Raw genomic sequence first — 22614 nt, forward strand, 5'->3', positions numbered from 1 at the left:
AAAAAAAAAAAACAATGAACACTGTCCAAGCAAATATGTGAAGTGAGCCAAGTTTATTTTTGGAGATTCCCTTCTCCTGCCATTGTGCATCTCAAATGGCCAGGAACCCAATTCAATTTTCGAATTCTCAAGTTTTTACCCATCTACATATCACCTTCATGTTCCCAAGGAGCACAGATTCTCCAACAAAGAGCAAGGGAGGTACTCCAAGGAAATCACACTACATTTATCTTGGTTTGGGGCACCAAATCCTATTCACAATAGATTATTTACACGGAATGTCATGGATCTGGCGATCTGGTGGGTTTTTTTGATTTTTTTTTTGCATCCAAACCAAAAAACCTTAAAAATAAAAATTAATTAAAAAACAAAAACAAAAAATACTATAAACAATGTTGAAAGATAAAAGTCTTGGGGGAAATCTTTGTAATAGATTTATCAAAAAGTAATATCAACTACAATGACTCAAAATCAGTATGAATAAAGATAAAAATCCCAACAGAAAAAAATAATTAGCTAAACACATGAGTAGGCAATTAAGAAATGAGGTATAAGGTCAAAAAACATGAGATGGTCATCTTCACTAATAATAAAGAAAATGCAAGTAAATGGTGGAATCTATGGCACCTCTTTTAGTATCTTCTATAGCTTTCCATATTGCTAAATTTTTGAATACTTAATATCTTTATAATAAAAAAGTAAAATAATAAACACCAGATAGAATCTTAATATTTAGAACTGGAAAGGAGTAGATGTATCAGTTCCATCGCTTTCAATTATAGTTGATAAAACAGGTCCAGAGATATGAAATGTTTTGGCTAGTATCTACAAGTGAGTCTCCTGACCTTCTAGTACTCTTCCTTCTCTACCATACCACCTGAACATGAGTAAAATCTGCACAGCAAAATAACTCATTTAGACATTGTAAGTTGGTGGAGGAGAGTCTTCACTTATATTGTACTTCTAATGCAGCTTAGCATATTAACTTCTCTCTATTCAAGAGAAAGAGTAGGTCAAAGTTAACTCAAGGAAGATGTGTTGGAATATTAAAACCACAGAAGCTGGCAAAGATTCTGAAAACTCTTCAAAATTTATATTTGTTGTTTTTAGAAAAGCTTCTTTTTAGGCCATATAAAGCATATATACTTCACAGAATCTTGAATTAAGCTAAAGCAACAGCAATGGGTTTTGTGACCAGAATGCTAGGCTTAATGTCATAGATGGACTACATTTTCAGCTCAGAGATGTGTTTTCCTAATGAGTCACAAATACAACTGCTATAATAATAGTTTTATTCCATATTCACAAGAAAACTCTTCAGTCAAAGAGAATGAGAAGCTTATCACAGATTGATGACTTTCTAATATGGGATGCTAAAATTTTCATATCCTTATAAATTAAGAAATACTAGAATGAAGTGACCAGATGTTCAGCTTCCTTTCTGGAATTTCAAATGTATGTGTGTGCATGCATACAACACAAACCCTTCCTCTGAAGAGCAGAGATTTCTCAACAGAAAATACGTGTCTTCTTATGCAGTCATTGGCCTTCATTTATTATCCATAGTGCTTACACTTCAACACCTTGCATTTTATGTCTTCTTTTATACAGGTTACACAGATTTCAAGAGACATCCTGAAAGAAAAAGGACTATCTTTCTCCCACTAGAGCTTACACGAGTGCCTAGGAAACGCTAAGTAAAATCTGGGGGAACCATCCATGAAAGCTCAAAAGAGTTTTAAGATAGCTAATCTTTCTACATTTGTATTCTACAAGTCAAAGGGTTCTGCCAAGGAAAGTATGAAATTGGCGGCAAGGTGAATCCCTGTCTTTTCCTTTCACGACGTTCAGGTGTCAGTGCTTTACCTGACACCTAATACCTTTAGTCTTCCTGATACCACAGGTATCAGGCGAAAAAGAATGTTTCTCAGCAATGAAGCAAGAGCACGGTTCAAATAATTCTAAGACTTCGGAGTAAAGCGCTCTGGTGAGGCCGTGTGAGTCTACGCGACTGTATTAGGAAATGCACGTAAAGATGGCTTTAATAACAAGATCGCAATCCTTTTTTAAAGTTCAGAAATAGGCTTATTTTTTCAAAATTAAAAAATAGCACATATTATTAAGTAGTGGTCATGACAAACATCCTCCAAAAAAGCATCTTACGATACTCATTGCTATTTTATTTCTAGCCCCTTTCTGATCTACAACAAAACTTTTATTTTTCAATTTTGTCAGAAAGTAAATGAAAAACAAACTGTTTCTTGGCTGAGACTATGAATTCTTGGCAATTAGCATAATAGAAATAAATTCACCTTACATTGATTTACACTCTACCATAATAGGGCTAACAGACTATTTTTCTTATATTGTTATTCTCTTTTGAAATGTATCTCTAGCAAGATGCAAAAGCATGTTATTCTATCTTTATTTATATAGTTATAGGATGTTTAAACTTTCTGATCATAAAGCTGCATTCCAAAAGTAGAAGTCTGGTCTAGACTGGCTTCCCTCTTAGGTTGTTTAATATGAGGATGAAGAAATGCCTTCTCTGAAGACTATATCAAACCAGCCCCTATTTATAGCTAAAATTCACCTCCTACAATTTCTTAACATTTGTGTTAAGACAGAGGTTTCTGGGCCTACTCTTTTAAAACACGAATATCCTTGGAAAAGTTAACATAAAAAACTGTTGAGATTAGAAAAGCAAATTATTTCTATGTGAAAGCTAGTTAAGAGGAAAATCTGTAAGAAATGGGATATGGAAGAAAAATCCTCATTTCGAGGTGGTGGTGAGGAACGGGAACCCAGACACTCACTAAGTAAGAAGGCTCTACAGGAACCAAAGAACCAAGATCAGAGTGTGGATGAGCAAATATGGATCCATCTGTAAGATTCATATTTCTTAGTTAGGGGCTCATCCAGCCACAGCGCCTTCCCATTCTTTGCTGGGATGGAATGTTGTCTTCTTCTACTATCTGCCACCAAAGGTAGGAGACGATAGGAAGTGGGTAGCTCCTTAGGTGTATGCTAACCAGATGGCCACTGACAGAGTGTCATTGAAATATATCTCAAAGAACCTTGATGAAAATAATACCTCTCCACTGTTAGAAGGAGATGTTTAATTTCCCATTTCTCTTGTTGCAATGTTTAGGGCCTTTGGCCTCTCTGTTTTCCATGGGGTAAGGGGACTAACTTGTATTTGATGAGCTTAGGAGAAAGAACTGAGCTCACTGTCTTTTCAATAGTAGAAGAGAAAATGATGAAGGTATTGAGCTGGTGAGAATAAGGTAAGACAGAATTCTCAAGATGAGAAGAAGGATTGAAGGAAACAACACCCAGAGGGATAGACATAAAAGGAGAAGGAGGGGAAAGGAAAAAAGAGAGGGGATAAAGCAAGAAGCAAGGGCCAGGGAAGACGGAAGTACTCAGGACATTTCACTTAGTTAAGAATTTTGCTTACATCATGTCTCTTGACATTTTTTTTTTTAAATTGACTCTTTGTTTGCATTTAATCAAGTAGCATGTGTAAACTAAAGACGCCAAGGAGAGTGACTTAGTAAAACCAACTTGTATACCTGAGGGTCCCATTAGGAGACAGAAAGGACACCAGTTATTTGAACAGACAGAATTTATATAAAGAAGTGTTAACTAGTCATAAAATTGTTAACTAAATAAGTGAAAGAATCAAAAGAGCACACTAAAGTGTTGTAGAGGCGACAACTGCAGGAAGAAGCTACCACGTCTAGGGCTGAAAGAATAAAGGCAAAAGGCTGGAATTCTTACAATTTAAAAGATTGGAGGAGAGGCCTACAGAGCTGAAATTCAAATTTCTGAATAAGGGCACTGCTGGGCTGGTGCTGGCGTCTCTAAATTCTGAGAAGCCTGGTTTTTCAAGTATTGTATAAACTGCAAATTGGATCCACACACTGCTATGGGGAGGCACCACTGCTGCCAAGAGGAAGAAGTGCTACTGGGGTGATGCTCACGAGACCAGGGAGCAGACAGGAAACCCATAAGAAGCTGATGCGCACTGACAGTAATAGGAAGAGAGAGAAAGCAGCCTCCCTTCTCCGTCTAGCACCCCCCTGTGGGCGGAGCCTAACAGAGAACCTGCTGGTGAAGCAGAAATGTTTGCAGAGGCCCTGCCCCAGCATTGTAAAATGGGGTCTAAGAGATAAGAGACAATAGCTTAAGAACTGGCACACAACCTTTAAAAAAGTTATCTTATTAATTGTTTTTATTCCTTAATTTTGAGGAGATTTCATAGAATAAGGAAGGCAAAACTTACAGTATCCTTTATTCCAGTTATAACCTATTTTAAATAAACCAGATGATACAACACCTAGATTTATTTTTTTAAATAATAACAATTAATTGATTTATAGCAAATTATTATGGGACTTTGCTCCATTCTAAATCCCCTTTTGTCTATTAATACTCTTACTCAACAAATATTTATTAAATATTGAAAGTGTGTCAGAAATTGTTCTAGGTGCTTGAATTATATCAAGGAATAAAAGAAACAATATCTTTACCCTCAAAGAATATGATTCTGTTTATACAAGAAAGATAGAAACATTCATAAAAAATCAATTGCAAATATTTTAGAGTAGATCTCGTGTACAATGTGAAATACTGGTATTGTCAATAGATTTAAAGGTGTGCTGAGTCTGGAACCTCTACAGGTCTATCCATTTTTCCTGTCCACTCTCAGATGTATTTCCCTCAACTGCTTCCCGGATCTCTAAATAGAATGAGACAGGTAGTATATGTGATCAAAGTCCTACAAATCCTGCCATTGACACAACTCACACCCAACAGCCACATCATAAAAGCCATAGAACTTTCCTCTTCTACCTACCAACCCACAAAATGTGAAGATAATTTAGTGTGAATAAAAGAAGGAGGGAAATGCAGGGTTTATTTTTGAATGGTGTTGACTAACATGCTTCCTTTAAATAAATATTAATATATGTATCTTTCTACCACATAGTAATAGTTTATAAACTCAATTTTAGTTTAAGCCATTTAAAAATCATCTCTGTAACTTTACGCCTATTCAAAGAATTGCTCCGCTTTATGCTGAGATCATGTAGTGTTTCTTGGAACCACCATGGTCTCATTAAATTTATCTTCCACATTTATTTTTAAAGATAGTCAGAGAAATCTCTATAAGCTCAATATAGCAGACTTGAATTGTGACACCTCTTCCCAAAACTCCTTTCTCACTGACCAAGATAGAACCTAAGACACAAGTATTATATCACAGTGTTAACATTTTAAGAAGATGTATGATCTTCAAGCTCTTGCAAATAGTAGATTCACTGCCATCAGAAATATTCAAACTTAAATACAAACCTTTAACAGCAGCTAGTCCAGAGCTTTACACAGTAGATGCTCCATTAAGGTTTGCTGATCATACGTTTTATCTATTTTTAAGAATAAATAAACAAAGAAATTCTTCAGAATCCCTCAGCAATTCCTCTGTTTAACTGGCCTTATGCTAGAGATGTTCTTACTACTATCCAAAGTTAATCTCTCACTTTTCTAGGCCTCTCTGCACCATAGGTCAGAATTATTTTCTTAATTCTTCCTCCTGTTCTTGGGCTGCTAAGACAGAAGATCTGAAATGTCACCCACGGTAGAAGATAAGGAGATGGTCACCCATCTTCTCACATCCTAATTCTTTAATGGCGTTTCCCAAGAAGGCAGACCTCAGCTCTCCATGTTAGACATGCAGCTGAACGTGTCATCCAATTTTCTATATGATAAGATGAAATATAAACTCTCTTCATAACCTAGCTCAAGTCAACTGTTCAGATTACATTTCAACACTTCCTCCATCTATCTTCTGAATGCCCGTCCAGAGCCACCAAGGTCCAACCTTCACCCATTTCCCCTTTTTTGGCAACGTCATGTTAAGACTTGCTACAGATTGGAAAGTCTAGATCAGAAAAGAGAAAGTTAAAATCGGTTTCGTCTCCACCTGATGTGCAGTGCCATTGGAGTGATGAAGGTCCCAGCTTTGCTTGTTGTAGAAAATTCTATTTCAAGACCATCAGTGCTGACTGTGAACTTCACAAGTCCTGCCAAGTCCTTTTCCTTTTGGCTATCAGCGACTTGGCTTCCTCCAGCTGCCGGTCATAACCTATTAAATGCAAACAACTTTAAAATAACATTTCTCCCCCGACACAAAACAACAAAAGCTGGGTTTCTGAGAGAAGCACACAGCCCGGCTTCTTTTGGGCCCTGCCTTTGAACCATTTTAGACTTTCATAAAGCGAAAGAGCATTGGTCAGCCATTGTCTTTTTAAACATTTGATCTAATTTGGTTTATCTTTTATCCTAGGACTGAGTGGGAAAGTCTTTACATTACAATACTAATAAGAAAAAAAAAGCTTCCTGAAAATGAAATTCTGTCAAATGTGATGTTTGTTTTCTAGTCACGAGGGTGGACTGCCTGTTCTAGGAGTAGCTGGAAAGGGGGAAGCAGAGGAACTTGAAAGAAAAACAGATTTAGAGTTGTGTTCAGTAGGCAATATTATGAAAAATAAAATCCTTTCGTAGCCTGTCATCTTGATGTTATGAAACCCAGTAGTATGTTTTTTCTCCCTTTCAAATGAATTTTGTTTTTAATAAGTTTGGCTAAAAGTATAAATGCTTTTGGCGAGGTCAACTTGAACTTGTGGGTTTTCTTAGCCATTAGGGTCTACACCTCAGAGAGTTTTCTGTTTTTACTGGAAGTTTAAATTTTGTTGACTGAACTGGCAGTTTCTTTGTGTGAGCACTTGAGGCCTTTAATGTTTTCTTTTTTGGTCTCTTTTGCTGTTTAAAAGAAAGACTTGAGGATAAATTTGGTGCCTTGGATAGATAAATAAATCTGACAAAATTATAAATGAGTCAGTTAACTGGAGCAGGAAGTGGAAAATAATAGTAAATTAATTTTAAAAAGAAAACACACCCCTCAGTAAAATGCACGAAACCCTAACAAAGACAAATGCCACTCAGAAAAAAGTTTAATATTTGAAGTAAAGGAAATAGTCACTTCTTCCTAGTGCTAAAAAACAACTAAACCAAAAAAAAGCCCTAAAAGAAAATATTGTGATAATATCTTCACATGTGATATATAATAGTTAACTTTGTACCTTACGAAATATTTTTTATTTGTGTAATGAATCTATTTAAGTATGTTAATAATCAAATTGTATAATTGCTATATTTTTATTAGAAATTCATTATAAACAAATTATCAAATTTATTTATGATTTTAAAAAGAATGAGTCACAGAGACTATAACTTGACCATGAGAAAAACAGCTGACTTTATAGATTCAGACTGGCTGAGAAAATCAGGCCTTGACTGTGTGAAATAAGAATGGTTGTCTGTGGGGCTGGCCCCATGGCCGAGTGGTTAAGTTTGCGCGCTCCGCTGCAGGCGGCCCAGTGTTTCGTTAGTTCGAATCCTGGGTGCAGACATGGCACTGCTCATCAGACCACGCTGAGGCAGCGTCCCACATGCCACAACTAGAAGAACCCACAACGAAGAATACACAACTATGTACCGGGGGGGCTTTGGGGAGAAAAAGGAAAAAATAAAAAATCTTTAAAAGACAATTCATAATTGCTTACCATTTAAAAAAAAAAAAAAAAGAACGGTTGTCTGATGCACATAACACATCGGTGCTCACAGAATAGACGTGTGTCCTGAGGGATGGTTGTATCCAATGGCTGAGGGAAAGTGAGGTAGGACATATAACTGCTTGGCCTTCTTTTGTGCCTCCTACTGTGAGTAGAAGAAAATCTTCTAAAAAGATAGGCAAAAGTCCCTTGCTTTTGTGCAACTCAATTTCGCCTCAAGATGACTCATTTTTTGCAAATATGAGGCTTGGGGTATTCAGGCTATTCAGCAATTACTGCAGGCCAGCTTTAGGAACCACAATAGTTTGCTCCATTTTCACACTCTGCATAACAAGGAGTCACTACATATAGTATTCATGCATTATCCATTAGTATCTGAATAATATTTAAAGGAAAAGCATTTCCTTAATAACTCAAAAGACATTTAAGTACTTTAGAGGGTGGGGTAATTTTGACAGGTTTTAATACATGCACTATATATATAAGGATGTATACAGAATAGGGCTAGCTAATTAAAATTTTGAGTTAACTCTAAACTTTGAGATATATATAAGCAAGTCCTAAATTGATACAGTCTTCTGATCTTCAAAGTGGGAATAATATTTGCCTCATGAGAACTTTTAGAGATATGTTAACATAGACAAAGAGCTTCGAACAATAGCTGGTGCATGGTACATGTTTAGAAAGCACTGCTTCATTGTCCCTCTTCTTTGTGGGGAGGCAGCATGATATACAGGAAAGAGCATGAGCTTTGTGCAGATGCAGCATGGGGGTGTGGGGGTTAATCATACCTTGTTTGGATTGTATCTCCAATACCTGCAGACTCGTAAACTTGGCCAAGTTCCTAACTTCTTAAAGATTTAGTTTCCTCATCTGTAAAATAAAACAATACTCATTTCAGAGGATGTAGTGTGGATTATACGAGACAGCAGGGCCGAACCCGGTGCCTGAGACACTGCAGGTGACCATTACTCTCCTCTCACAGCCTAGTCCTGAAACAAGAACATCAATTAAAATATACATTACATACACACACACAAAGTTGCCTGAGGCCATTTATAACTCGAAATTTAGCTACTCTATTTACTAGAGATCCTTGATGTAATTATGATGTCGGTTTTGGGCTTTCTATGCATAGCTCTAGAATAAGAGAACAGGTCCTAGTGTCCAGTAGACCTGAGTTCAAATCTCCATACTGCTACTTAGTATCTCTTCCAGTTTTGCAGCTTTATATTATATTTCAAGTCTTTTATAGGTTATTCTTGAAGTTTTAACAAGTATGACAAAGTTAAAATATCAACACAGCAAAAGACTCAGTGCTGTATTTTAGGGGACCCTGAGAGCTTCCTTCAGAGAGGTAGTAGAAACCAGGTTCAGAGCATCAATATTCAGGAGCTGGCGTAGTCGACTGTTAGCCTTCCGAGATGGCCCCCGGTGATCCCTGCCTCCTAATATCCCTGTCCTTATGTGATCTCCCCCTTGAGTGTGTTGATAGGAACTACCAACTCACTTCTAACAATAAAATATGGTAAAAATGATGGTTATCGCTTCTGAGATGAGGTTATAAAAGACGATGATTTCCGTCATGCTAAACCCACACTCTCCTTCTCATTTGCTGCTCTGATGAAACAAGTCACCATCTTGTGAGGCCACACCTTGATGCAGCCTTGTGAGTGGGCGAGTCCAGCTAAGCTGCCTGAATTCCTGACCCACAGAAACTGTGAGATAAGAAATGGGCTTGTTTTAAGCCCTTAATTTGGGGATAATTTGCTATGAGGCAACATACAACTAACACACATGAGCAGGGCAAGGACTGAAAGTATGTTGGAATAAAATTATGATGGAATTCATAGATTAAAACAGAAAAAGAGAACAATTTATGCTTTGTTATCAAATGTAAATCATTTTAATGCCACTTAATTATTTAGACTGCTCTGCTATTTTAGTGCCTTTACTCAATTTTTTTGAGCCTTCATTTTAACAATTATTTCTTCTCCAAAATCTTACTTGATTTGGCAACTCCTAAATATCTAAGTTGAAAAAGAGAAGCCAATGAAGACAAGTCACCTAATGAAGAGTGTTTACAAAACATACGGCACCTGTACCATCTGCAATGCAGCAGTCCACCACGCAAGCAGCCGTTAAGACAGGCAGATATACTTTAATTAGGAAAAAGCTCATCTTTTTTATATGCTTCAAAGATCTCATAAAAGACAAATAGAAGTAAATCCAATGCTGAAATTATCACCCTAAAATTATCAAAAACTGTTTTAAGAGATTTGTTGTAACCCATTTCCCCAGTATGGAGCGTTTTACTAAGTCATACTGTAAACAACTCAAACCAATCAGATTGCTCAATGCTGTGTATCCCAACAAGACTGCCAGGCCATTCTCTTTGACTGGATCAGCACTGGCAGTCTCTCTGCTCCCAATGATCCAAAAGGTTTCCCGCCTTGCAAACTACAAAGTCTGAGTAGATGCCATCTTGCCTAGGAGAGCTTCGGAGTCAACATCTCAGAGAGGAGATTCATTACTCTGTGGGACTCCCAGCCCCGCCTTGGCCAGGCCCTGGCTCAGCCAGAGCAGAGCAGCCCTCACTTAGATCACCAGGGTTTGGAAATGGGTCTTTGAAACTTGTTTGGGCTTGCGCTATGGCTCGTGGTACTCATGCTCTATACATTTAAACAAACATATATTTTAAATTATATACCTAAATTTACATATTCAAATATAAATTTTTTTCACCGTGCTATCTTTTCAGAGAACTCATGCCACCTAATGTCTTAGCAAGAGCAAGAATATTTTAGAGCTAGAATCAAGTCATTGATTCTGTCATCCTCTAGCAAACACATCAACATAGAAACTTCAAAGGAATATATCCACCAAGACCTAGAGCTCTACTCTATGTTACACCAAAGCTTCTGTCTGAAAAATGTCAAAGTCAGTCATTCATTCTTTTTAGGTATTGTAAGTTGGCTAGAGCACAGCACTAATTGCCAGCAAAATGCTGGATTTAATAGTTCTGAGGGCTCCTGGATTCCCTCTGTTCTGTGGCCACAGACTGAATCCCTAACTCTAGCCAGATGTTTTATGAATGAGCAAGACCACAAATCTATCACTAATACTATGAAAACAATCCCAGTGTCTGATAGACTAATGATAGTTCATAAATATCATCTTCAAATGCAAAAAGAAAATTCCTCTACAGATCCATTGGCTGGTTTGATTTTATTTTTCATGGTACTGATTGGTTTACAGATTTAAATGATTACTTATTTTGGCCTCATGTTTCAAACCTCCTTTCCCCAACAGCCCAAAGATTCTAGCTCACATAAATGAAAAATAATACCCTAACTTTATATAAATTACATAGTTATGCATTCACCAGCATACAGAAAAAATATAATTTAAGGTTGGTAAAAACCAAATTAATTTTCATTTACTTCTATAATATTTTACAGTTATTTCCATTTCTTTCATTTATTATCTTTCAAATATTAAAATTGATATTAATTACATTCCCATTTAGCCTTATCACATCCCTACATTTCACTCAGAATGTGTCAAGGAAGCAAATAAATAACTTTGAGAGTTAATGTTATGATGTTTGAAAATTATCTCCTTTATACAAGAATAAAGTACCATTTATCAATGTCAGCTACTAGAACCAAAGTTTGATTACTGTCATGGAAGAGTAAAAGAAGTTTGGTAAATTAGAAACTTTCTTAAAGTAGCTTTTTTTTTTAAGATTGGCACCTGAGCTAACTGCTGTTGCCAATCTTTTCTTTTTCTTCTTCTTCTTCTCCCCAAAGCCCCCCAGCAGCTGTACATTCGAGCTGTGAGTGCCTCTGGTTGTGGCATGTGGGACGCCACCTCAGCATGGCCTGATGAGCGGTGCCATGTCTGCGCCCAGGATCCGAACCGGTGAAACCCTGGGCCACTGAAGCGGAGCACGTGAACTTAACCACTTGGCCACAGGGCCAGCCCCTAAAGTAGCTTTATAATTTATTTTAAAATTGGCAATAACTTAAAGAATCTGATAATACGATAATCCACAATATTAACCCAAAAAATCACAATGTTTATCATGAAGTAAAACTGAGGGAAAAAAACTTTATTGGTGCCAAATTAAATGTTTTCAATATTTTATTCTTACATCAAGAGACTTAAAAATGTTTGCCTCATACCATAAACATTTATACTTCTGAGCATTTATACCAAGGAATATAATCAAAATTGAGAAGGAAACTATTTACATTTGTTCAAGTGAAAATTATTAATAATAGAAAAAAGTAAAATTAACTAAATGGTCAACAATTGGTAAAGGGCTAAGTAAATTAAGGGACAATATGCGATTAATTCTCTACAAATATTTATTTATTGTCTCTTAACATGCCAGGTATCATGCTTGTCCCTGGGGATCCAGCTGTGAACATGGGAGATGAGGATCCTAATCCCATAAAGTTTACTTTATTTAAAATGATGTTTATGAACCATTTGTACCACGGTGAAACATGTGTATAATGGTTAGTAAAAAAATTACATAATCTAAAAAATTGTTTATAAAATATGATCATAGTTATGAACAAATTAGGTATAGAAAAACATGAAACATGAAAGAATGTTCATTGTGCTTTTCTTTGTGTGGTTGGGTTTTGAGCATCTCCTTTTATGTTAATATTAATTAATAATAATATTCTAACAGCCTTGTAATAAATTACCATGCTTACAGAAAAATGACTGTAAATCATAACAAAGTTTCTTGGAAAACTTCAAGTCTGAATTCAAAGCAACTAAACAGATTTCTAAAGGCTAAACAAAAACAAAATACAGAAGGTAGAAAACATGAACCTCTTTTTTACGTTTTGATGTTTGCTGGTTTAAGTGGCAATTACGTTTTCGATTTCCTAAGCTTAAACTATCCCTGTTTTGAATCCTACTTCATCATTACGTATACACTGCTTAGGTTACACAGTTTTATTATTTTAGCACTTTTCATTCTATTTGTGAGATAGATCTGTTTTTTTCTGTAGCACTGGTCTAATTTTAGTCGCATGTTAGTTTCGTAGAAGGAGTCTAGAAATGTTCAATCTGTATTCAAGAGCAGTGGGACTGACAAGATAGGAGCGGCTTTGGAAGTCTTGTTGACGTGTCTGTGGTTGGTGCTTATACCAGGGAGGATCTCTGAACAGATTTTCATTTTCTTTTATGATTATTGAGCTAATCAGAATTTCTATGTCTCTTGGAATCTCTTGATAACTTATACATATTTTCCTGGAAAATGGATTTTCTTTAAAAATCTACTCTATATCGGCAGTGCTATTTTGTTTATTTTAATGTTTTAGTCTTATTGATCAAGGCTGCTATCCTTAAATCTGGTGGTTTGTGCTCTACTTTATTAATTTCTGCTTTTATCTTTATTCACTTCTTCCTCCTACTTACATTTTGTTTACTTTTTTTATTCCTTTTCCAGTTACTTTAGTTGAATACTTGATTCACTCAGTTTTCATCTTTCTTGTTTCCTAATAAATAAATTTAAGGTCATTATTCTCTTAGCAACCATTTTGGCCAAATCTTGGTGTTTTTAATGTGTAATGCTCTCATTATGCTTCATTTCGAAACAGTTTATTTGAATTTTTATTTTCTTTTTAACCCAAGAATTATTTATTGGGCATTTTAAATTTTTCAAGTGGATTGATAATTTTTATTTCTTTTTGATCCTAACTCCTAATTTTATTGCACTGTGGCCAGACATCATGCTCAATATGAGTCCTGTTTTGGATAATTTATTAACAATTTCTTGTGGCCTAACATAATGGTTCAGAGTGCAGGCTTGTACTCTGAAGGTGCCTCACACATAGTAAATGTCATGAATCAAGGTCAATTTTTATATATTTTGCATTCACATTTGAATAGTATGTGTACATGATTTTATTTATGTATATTTATTTGTACTGATTTTGTTAAATTCTAAATCCTTACTTATATTTGTGAACTTGATCTTTTGAATACTAAGAGAGCCATGCTAAAGTCTCCTACTCCTTGAAATCTTATATTTCTAACATTTTTCTCTCGATATTGAATGATATATTATTTGTTGCATAAAAATGTATTATTTTATTTCATATCTCCTTGGTGGATTTTATCATTTAAAGGTCTATTATTTACATAATTATATCTACTTTCTTTTGTTAGCATTCTCTAATTTATTTTCTAACTTTCTATGACGTTTAAAAATTTTCTAAGCAAACTTTTAATTGAAATATGTCATTTTCTCTTTGGTGTATCTCTTCCAAATTGTACACGTGTGTGTGTGTAAGTATGTATATTCTTTTTTTACCCAAACCAAATATGTATTAGACGTTGAATTTAATACAATTACTGAGGTCATTGATATGTTAAATTTATTCTTGACATCATATTACTTTTCAAATTTTTCACACCTTCTTGCCACTTCTTTATTGCTTTAATACCAGTTTTTTATCTAATTCAAGAAAATTTATTGAATCTATATTTATTCCTTCAGTAGCTTAGATATTTTATACACTGTCAATATTCAATGCATCCCTCTTCCCATCCTCTTTCTAAAAGAAACTTGCTTCTATTTAAGTATTCATTCTCTTTTGCACACCCAAGTGCGTTATGGCAAGCACGTCCCATAGGGAATGATTTATTTTTTTGTCCATGTCACTTGTGGAAATCTCACCTCTTTTAACTGTGATTGGTTTAATCCTGGTCATCTGATGTAATTTCTGTTTAATCAAACTAAATCTACTTGGAACTTATTGGAAAACATTTTCTGGATTGATTTAGAAAAACACACACACATGAGGAGAAACAGGCTTTCTTCTTTTACTATGTGTTGTCCTAAATAGATGTGATTATCCAGAAAAGCTGATGCCATCTTCCAGCTATCTTCTAACCTGAAGACAAGCCGCCCTCTGAGGTGGCATGAGGGAAAACAGAAAGAAACTCAGTCTATAGGTTATTTAAGTCACCACATGAACAAACTAAGGAACTGCCCTGACTTGGAACGTCTTTGTAGAGGAGGAAGGGAAGAGACTGCCCCTATCATTTAGGTTATCTTGAGTTGTATTTTCTGTCATTGCAACTGAATCATCCTAACTCTTGCAATATTTAAAGTCACCTTTTTCCATCAATATCTAGACTGATAATCTAATCAGTCTCTAGACCCTTTTACTAGATTAAACAAGACAATAAGATTTCACTTCCTATAAACTCTGTCCCCCTCATAAGCCAACTTTGTTCACTCATATGTAAATTTAGTTCTATTGTTTTAAACTATTATATTCTTCCTCTACTTTCAAGTCTTAATAATTATCTTAAGCCTTCTAGTCTTATTATCTTCCGTTATTTATACTTAGAAATATGTTTTATTTGTTTCTTTGTTTACTTCTTTTCTTGACTCCTCCATGTTTTTCTTTCATGGTTTTATTTTTGTTTGACATGAGAACATTAATTCTTTCAGATTAGTGTTGAGTTCTATCTTGGTCAGGCATGAAACCCTAGTTTTATAAACATCTTACTTCATAGTTTTGAAGATATTCTTTATTGTCTTTCAGCATCCTATGCAAAGAAAAATGTGTTAATAGCTTTTCTCTTATTCTTTATAAATTGCCTTTTCCCCTCTGAAAAATTTTGTATATTTTTCTCTTTATCCTCTAGTACATTTCCTTAGGATATTTATTGATTTGGGCCTTATTCTGTTTTGTTTTGTTTGCTTTTTAGCTTTTGTTGTTGTTTTAGTTTTTGTTTTAATCCTGCTGTGCACGCTAATAACAAAAATGTCTTTCTTCAGCTCAGAAGCAGTTTTCTTTTATTATTTTCTTGTTCATTCCTTTCTTTCCATTCTCTTGGGTGTTTCTCCTGTTAAAAAGGTGTTGAAACCACTGGCTCTACCCCTATTTTCTCCTTATTTTCTCCATTTTGCACTTTGTTCTCTCTTATCCTGTCCATATCTTAGCTCAATCTTGCAGTTCTCTCTGTCTTTAGCCATATGCATTTTGATACCCAGCCGAAAAGTAGAATATTCAAGCAAACACATTTCAAATTTATAAAATCTGTTTCTTTTTCATAGTGGTCTTTTTTTTTTGTAATGGATGCAATAGCCTGTTCATTACAGCTACTATTAATTACAATTATTTCAAAGTTTAATTTATTCCTTCTATCAACTCTGAACATTGAGGGTTCATTCTGTTTGTTGAGTTGGGTGTGTTTCTCATACGTTACTTTTCTTTGATCATTTAATGCTCCTTGCTGTCTTTTCATATTCATAGATGAGAATTCACATCAACAGTTGTAGTTTATTTATTCAGTGGAAATGGGAATTCCTGTTTGCCTGAAAATAAATGCAGGATCTAATTACTGGTGTCCACATTCAGAAACAGTGCAAGGGATGGGACAGTGTGTATGTCAGTAGATGAATTTATTTTTCAGTTTTGTGGAAATGTACCCTTGAAAAAGGTATTCAAGAATTTAGCTGCTCGTCCTTATAAGTCAGTCAGACACTTCCCCACTTGTATGGGTCAACTTAAAAGTGGTTCTTATCAAAAATTCCACTTCAGAGACACATATCTTAAGACACTGCAACTTTGGAAAACTTTAAGATATTCAATTCACAGATCAGAAAGTAAGAAACTTGTAGACAAAAAAAGCATTTGGAAGGAGTTGTATGGGTAAACAATGCAGAGTTATTTATCTTGAGTATCTTGAGGTGATTCTTGGGTTCTTCTGAGACTAAATTATTTGTGTCAGACTTTAGGGTGTGAGTTCTGCAGCTCTGTGCACACCTTCATGGCTTTCCAACGCTTTAATCAATTTTTATTTTTATATTGTTTAGGGGATTTAGGGAGGAAAGAGAGGCACACCAGCATGTTCAGTCACTTATTTTGAACAGGACCAGGTTAAATCAGCACTAATATGATGAAGGAAAGGATTCGATAAGTAGTAGACAATAACGAAGCATAAGCATATATTGCTGTATTTTAAAATTTCAATCATAAGGTTAAAAAATATCTTACAGACAGAATAAACAATCTGATTTGGCTCACCTACAAAGTGAGCCAAATCAGATTGATCTCAGATTTCTCTACCATATAAAGTTCCAGGAAAAAAAAAAAGGAGAAATATGCACTAAAAAAAACCCAACCACATGATGCCTACAGATCCTAGAATATAGTTTTGTGATGGACGCCTAATTTAAAAGAGACACATTATTGCAGGTGCAAGGGCTCAAATAAGTAAACCACCACAGACGATTTCCGAGTAAGTTATTTGATAGGTATCTTTTAAAAGTGATGTATCAAAACAACTAACTCATAAATTTTAAAGAGTATTGTGAAAAGATTGTCAATGATCATTGAAACCTGTTAGAGAGTTTAAGAGGAAAGTGACAAAAATTATCACTGAAAGATAAAATTAATAACAACAACTTGGACCTAAAACTTCTAGATTATCAAAATAAGGGAAGGGATTACCAAAACTCAGGAAGGGATTGTGTTGACAGGGTAGAAGACCAGGTAAACCATTCTAACATCATATTAGGGCAGAAAAAGTCATTAGATCCTGGTTATTTTACACTGATACTCAAATTTGAATGTTTGGATGTACGTGTGTTTTAAAGGAAAAATTAGCAGAATTTAAACTAGATATTCCAAATGACAACAAAAAAATCAAACAGCCAAGTTTTCCTAATATAGAGGTCACAGATTTGAGTAAACTGTCAAAGATTGTATACTGGAACACAAATCTAGATGTTCAGTAACACTATCTGAGCTGTTAGTATTAGGCGAAGCCCTATCTTCAAGTCCATTCATTTTTATGCAACTTCATAGATAAAGCATGTATACTTTTAATCATTTTACTTTCACACTTCTTTCATAACTTTTATTATAACCCATTTCATGTCTAAGGGCCTAATCAGATTTGATAGGATTCAGCACCCTTTTATGGTCTTTAGTTAAACTTATTTTTGTCTGATTTTCATTAATCAGAAGTAGGTATAGTGTTCACATAGTTTATTATTAATAAAAATAAACCATAATCTCTCTAATCTCTCTATGCATAAATCATGTTATATATATATCATTTGGGTAACAAACACTAGATTTATGGATTTTCACAGAACTTTTCAAGCTTAAATTATCCCAGATTGGCAGGGGGCAAAAAAGTTAAACTGGTTCCTTTTTCTTGCCATACATTTTTTAAAGCATTTTTGCTTTCTGTTAATATTAAGATACTACAAATCTGTTTGAACTCCCCTAACACAAAACACAGAGTCAACTATTTTCTCCAGAACCCTGGTTCCTTTAACTGAAAAATAGCATCAGACATCAAAATATAGACACTGGTTGTACATGTTAGATTTTATATATGAGGTCTTTATAGTGGATAATGCTGCTCCTTGAGCACTTAAGTAACAGTGCTAAGAAGGATAAGAACTGGAAGGTTATGACTACACATTGGTGTTTCTAATTCCAAATTTGTAATTGTTTAAGACTTTGTGTTCTAATATAAAATCCGTCAGTTTATTGTCTCTCAGCTCCAAATTCACCCTTTATTGTTTGCTCTGAGAAAATTGGAATGGGCCCTTTAACTGTGTTTCCTTTGCCAGTAAGCAAGATGCTAAGCTTTGTCAGTAGAGAGCACTGGAGAAACATCTCAGGAAGAAGCACTTTCCTTTCCTCGCTCTGGTGGTCTTGCTCAGCCCAGCTTCTGCTGCTTGGGAAGCTTCCTCAGCACCCAATTCTTGTAGTGCATGGTGGCCCAAAATTCAGTGGTCAGCCACATTTGTAATAATGTGCCTCCAGAGAGATACTATGCCATGAACAGCTTTCCTCATTACCTAAGAGGGTAGACTTCCAGTAAATTCCACCAGTGTGACAGCACAGCTACTTTTCTGCCATTCAGCGAGCCATGGCCATATCCTCCCCAACAAGGTCTGGATCTCAGCCCCAGAGTGGGCAGGAGGAATGTGCGTATGGAGCTCTTCACTGGGTATTCTATCTCTGAGCTAGTGACTGCTCCTTATATCTGCAATTCCTATATTCTTAAGAGTTCTCCTTAAATCTTGCTAATCAATCTCTTGTTACTCAAATCCTCTGTAATAATTAATAATTCTTTAAATTGAACTTTCCTTGTTCAATTTACTGTGCGGTTTCTGTCTTTTGATTAGATCCTGATTGATACAAACTCTATTCTATATAATTTCCCTTCTTTTCTGACCTATCAATTTATCTCCTCTCTGTCACAAACAGCATCATTCTAACAACAAATACACTATGCTACTATTATCCTAACTAAATACATCGATTTAGATCTTGGACCCCACACACTGCCTACAGTTTTACCTCCCTTTCTTTTATAATCTATGAACTATGTCACATCAACTATTGTCACTTATTAACAGTGAAAATTTGAGAACACTATATAATAATCCTTGGTTAAATTCTAAATCTGAATGATAAAGACTAATTAGAATATTTACAATAAAAGAATAAGTCACTACCTATTAAATTTTATGAGATTGAATCTACATTTATAAGAATTACCTTACATTACTTTAAATGCTTTCATTTTTAAGCCATAAGAGTAATAAATAAATAAAATTTTATATTCAAAATTCAACTTTTTATTTTTTTAAAGAAACCAAATAATTCTAATAGAGTCAGGAAGAATACCTTGGTGATGATAAAAACATCTAATAATACTGGAAAGATAAAAAGAGTAGATTGGCAAATAAATCTATAAGTTGATTCTTTGGGAAAAGAAGATATAAAATACATACTTCAAACTAGGTAAACAAAGAAAAAAGAAGTAATGTAAAATATGCAACAAAGGATAGTAGGAAAGAAGGAAGGAAGAAAGAAAGGAGAAAAGATGGAAGAAAATGCAATGAAAAATATGGAGACTTTAAAATAAATAAAGTTCAACACTTATCACTGAATAAAACTCTTAGAAAATCAGAAATAGGATATTTTCTTAACATGCTTAAGAAAACTATCTCAAGCTACTACTCAACATTATATTTGAATATAAAATAATGGAAGAATTTCCATAGAGTCATAAAACATTGTAAGTTTTAAAAAAATGTTACAAGTAAAACAACAGTATGGTCCCAATGCTTTATATATATTTACATTTATATATTTACACACCAAGTGTATATGCATGTATGTATTACAAATTGTTAACAACAAATTAAAACTGTAACTAACTGTTATTTGTCACTTAATAAATTTGGAAAGATATTTAAAGTCCTAATAACTATCAATACAGAGGATGGTGTGATTGCACTGGCAGTTCACACAATGCTGGGACTGTAAACTGAGTCTCCTTTTGAAACAGAACATAGTAATAAGTATTTTGGGTCTTACAGAGGTGATGTATTTTGATCTTAATCCCTCAACTAGAAATGTAGCATAAGGAAATTAGAAAGATGTCAATCACATATAAAGATATTTATTACAGCATTGTATAAAATCTTGTGCCATACAAAAATTATCAACAGGGGCTGGCGTAGGGGTGTAGCAGTTAAGTTTGTGCACTCTGCTTAGGTGGCCCAGGGTTCACAGGTTCAGATCCCAGATGCAGACCCACACACTGCTCATCAAGCCATGCTGTGGTGGTGTCCCACATACAAAAAAATAGAGGAAGATGGGCACAGATGTTAGCTCAGTGACAATCCTCCTCAAGCAAAAAGAGGAAGATTGGCAACAGATATTAGCTCAGGGCTAGTCTTCCTCAGCAAAAGAAGAAAAAAAATTATCAACGATAGAGGAATGTTTAATTCTATTATAGTCATGCTATAGAAACATATGATACTGCTCTAAATCATTTATCAAATAATACTTAATGATGCTGAAAAGCACTTACAATTTTAAGCGATAAAGAAGATACCAAAGTACACCCATGATATTTCCTTTCATCAGGATGAGGGCAAGAATGAAGAAAGGGAAGAAAGGCATAGGGTAGAAGGGAGCAAAAAAGTGAAAACTCTAGAAAAATACATTAAAGTGTTTTTTAAATTATATAAAACTCTAGGTGACTATGGATAACTTTTAATCACCTCCTATATATTTTTCTCTTATCTCTACAATCATTAGCTCTCTGTTTGATAAGCAGGAAAATAATCACTATTTTTTATGTTAAAACTATAGTTTCTGAAATAGAGCTATCAGATTTTGAATAGACTCAAAAGTTAATAGTTTAATAAGGCAATGACTATCACTGGGTTTTCATGAAAACCAGTTTATTTATGTTTCTAGAATGGTTCCTTTGTTTTTCTAGAAATCAAAAGATAAATGAAGGAAACCAAGGAAAAAAGACGATGCTTGGAAGACTAACCAGGACTTTTCCCCTTATAAATTTTTAACATCCACCCAAAGCCTTATTCTGCCTGAGATTCTGGGCTTTCTTTAAGGGATCTCCTGCAGTCGCAATGGCTGGGCATATGAAACAAAGCTACCGTAACATCACCAAAGACTAAAGCTAGAATTATTTCTCTACTGTGGAGAGACGCTTATCACTTCATCCTACACCTCAAGAATTCATTCTCCTATTTATTCATTTACTAGCAGACATTTAGCCTCCTCCACCTATGATAGGCTAGAAGCTACTGCAGTCTGCTTCGCCCAGAAAACAAAGGCAAGTAAGAAACGGCCTTGGTGTACAGTCTAGCAGGTCAGCTTTGTGATTTACTCAAGTCTAGGTACAAGTTTAGATAAAACGTATAAAGAAGTTAAATCTTACTAAAAGAAGTACTAATTATTCTTAGACATTTCATTTCTTTAAATAGTCCTTAATATGTATCATAGTTTTAAATGCAAAACTTCACCATCATTAAAATTGAACTTCATCATTAAAATGACATATTTTATTATTAATGAACAATTATAATTTGTAGAAGATTTTATACATTCCTCTGAACGAAGTATCTATAGTTGAAAATACAAATGTTCCAGCTATGAAACTATTAAGACCCCTCCTTAATGAAAATAGTTTCTTAATCAAAATGAAAATAGGAACCAAAGAAAAGAAAGCTTGATTCAAACTAGTTTTGCTGACACAAAACCCATGAATAAACAGTGTGGCAGAGACCACTGGTTGTCGTCCAATGCCCGTTCTCCTCTTTCCCTCAGACACAAAACTCTCAGGTTGGTTCATGGCTACACAGCTTCTTGCAGCTAGTGTGGCCATGTGACCACATTCTGACCGACAGAATCTAACTGGAAGTGGTGGATCCAACTTTCTGGAAATGTCCTGAAGGGGTAAGAGCATGCTTTCCCCTGCCTTTTTTCCTCCTTCCTGCTCTTTAGAATGTAGATGAGCTGGCTGGAGTGAGAGCAGCCACCTTGAACCACAAGGTGGAAACTCAGTGTTAATAACGTGCCACAACAGAAGACAGGGTAAACCTGAATCCCCAATAATTTTGGAGCCAACACATCAACCCTAGACTGCCTACATTTACATGAGGGGGAAGCATACTTCTATCTTTTTAAGTCCACTTTTGTTTTGGGTCTTCTTCCACTCATGACCAAATCTCATCTTAACTAATACAAATGGCAACCATCCCAGCCTAGCTTCTGCATTCTACTGCCGCTCACATATCATGACTGCTCCTCACTCAGTGGTGAGAACTCCTCTCAGCATGATCACATCGACAGCCCAAGTTAACTATATTCTCTCCAATAGTGTTCAGCCCTTACAGTTTCACAGGACCTGGAACAGAAAACCTGCCAGGCATTTGCAATGTGACCTTGGGTAAATCATGAGTGCCAATGTCCTCAGTTTCTTCGTTTATCAAATGAGTACAGTAGTTCTTACCTTGATAACAAGAACATCTATTTACAATTCTTGTAATGATGCTTTGAGGCAGGTGTTATAAGTGGCAAACAGTTTCAGAGATATTAAATAAAATTCTCAAGATTACACAGCTTAGTAACAGAATAGGAATTCA

Source organism: Equus przewalskii, chromosome 17 (genome assembly GCF_037783145.1).
Source record: "Equus przewalskii isolate Varuska chromosome 17, EquPr2, whole genome shotgun sequence".
NCBI lineage: Eukaryota > Metazoa > Chordata > Mammalia > Perissodactyla > Equidae > Equus > Equus przewalskii.